Source organism: Argopecten irradians, chromosome 16, assembly GCF_041381155.1.
Source record: "Argopecten irradians isolate NY chromosome 16, Ai_NY, whole genome shotgun sequence".
Lineage (NCBI taxonomy): Eukaryota > Metazoa > Mollusca > Bivalvia > Pectinida > Pectinidae > Argopecten > Argopecten irradians.
Genome location: NC_091149.1, coordinates 18,414,301 through 18,416,631, shown reverse-complemented (window position 1 = coordinate 18,416,631; position 2,331 = coordinate 18,414,301).

The window sequence follows — 2,331 nt, the reverse complement described above, 5'->3', positions numbered from 1 at the left end:
AGTAACTCACTAGATCATTTGAACTTGTATTTATTAGTTTAACATCATATTAACAGCCAGGGTCATATAAGGACGTGTTAGGTTTGTTGGTGGAAAAAAGCCAAAGCATCCGGAGAAAAACCGGTAGAAATGTTTGCATATTGATCAATTTCTTACAGAAATAAACTGAACGGGTTATCTTACGTTTAAGGATTCATGTATATATATGCATCACTTCTTATCGCGAAGCTCCGCTTGACCCTCAGTGGCGTTATAGGGGTCAGTAACTCACTTTAAAGCTATAAATAGGTCATTTGAACTTGTGATAATTAGTTTAACAGCCTATTAATACACAGCAAAAAGTGCAACGCATGTTTTACATACGTTTGAAAAAACATGCGTTAAACGTCGCGTTAAACGTGTTTAAAACATGCGTTTTACGTATGTTTTAGCCACCATGCGTAAAAGTACGTTTGAACAAAACATGTATTAACCATATGTTTAACATATGTTTTACGTACGTTTGTTTTCCACCACATGTAAAACGGACGTCTGTTAAAATAACACTACAAATCCACGTAAAACAATAGTTTTATCAATGTTATTGAAGACCTGCAATCCTTTGTTTTTTGTTTTCAAAAATGATACTCCCATATGCAAATACATGTTTAATAGCCTCTATGGTTTGGTTTCATTTTATCTATATATGTCTTCTACCAACTTATACTGAACCTCATATTAGCCACGTGATAGAATAAAGCAGCTTCAATATCGTGTGATGATACATTTAGGTCTACAATTACATGTACATCTACTGATTGTGAACAGAAGCAAAACCGCTAATGTGGATTCCGTCTTTTTATATTTAAATTTTAACAGTTTTGAAGACTAATGCTTTGAATACATATGATCAATATCAGCTGACCAGCGCTTCATGATGTACAATGTAGTAGGTCTACAACTGCTGTTTGATCATCCTCGATACCATAGCCCGGCGTCTGCTTCTGGTTTAAAAAAATAATAACCTCCCCTACTATATAGTAGGGGTAGGTTATTGTATGATTTCAAAACCAGAAGTAGACACCTGTGCTATAACATGACAGATTCTAATGGCCGGACAAATTTATTTTCCGAAAATCTTTATTTATTGTATATTCATAGAATACGGTTTAAATGTTATTCTGAGATTCTGTTTAAACATCTGAAGTTTTTAACCTGATTTTTGGACTCTATGAGCCAGAATTTGAAAACAATGGAACATTGGCCATGACTTCAGTGAAGATTACAGCCTTTAAAATATAAGTGATAAAAGTGACGTTAAGGACAAATTGATGTATGAAAAATAAAATCATCCTAAGATTATGAAATTATACAACATACTATGTATGAAAAGATATCAGTCACTGGACAGGAACCGAAAATCCAAATAAAATGGTATTAAACTTTACTTTTGAAAATGACAAATATATGGTGCAACTTCAAAGACAATGTAAATGTACATAAAAACAAAAAAAGGTGGATTTTGTAATAGGATCAAACGTATGTATAACACATGTTTTGAAACGTCCGTTTTACATGCGTTTACGTTTTACGTCTGTTTACCATGCGTATTACGCATGTTTAACACATGTATTACCATGCGTATACGTTTCGTACGTACGTTTTACATGCGTGGTCCTCAACATGTTTTACATGCGTTTTATAACGTACGTAAAACGTGTATGCACTTTTTCCTGTGTAACCAGTGGCGTGTAAGGATGGGTTATCTTACTTTCCATTTTATTTGTAGGCATATAAATCCTCGGAAATTAGCTTTACCGAAAAAATGGCGAAATTTCTTAATCTGCGAATAAAAATCAATTATGTGCAGTATGCATATGTATGCCAATGTAAAAGGACCTGGAGCGAATTTTACTAATAGTGATAAAGGTCGTAAACGTAAAGGTAAACGTAAGTTACGACTTTTAGTAAAACACAAAAATGTCGTAAGTTACGTTTACGACCCTTGGTCAAACAAGCGCTTGTAGTAACATATGGTTATACTATAGTGACGTGATTATTTGGTGACATAAATGTGTCCTGAACCTTGTGAACTATATTCCTACAATGCGCACTTTATTGTCAAAAAAATTTACAAGCTACATAACAATTTACGTAAATAAACAGCAATACTTAAGTTTAGTCATACAAACACAAACGTAGTTTTGCTTAAGTCTACCTAATACGTGATATGCATGCAACTTATCACTAGGTTAAACGGAGAATGATGTCTTATGTTTATCAACACAAACTAGATGACCTCATTCAAACCCGTCCTAATGTTCATGGGTAGTGATATGTTCTGCATGGCTA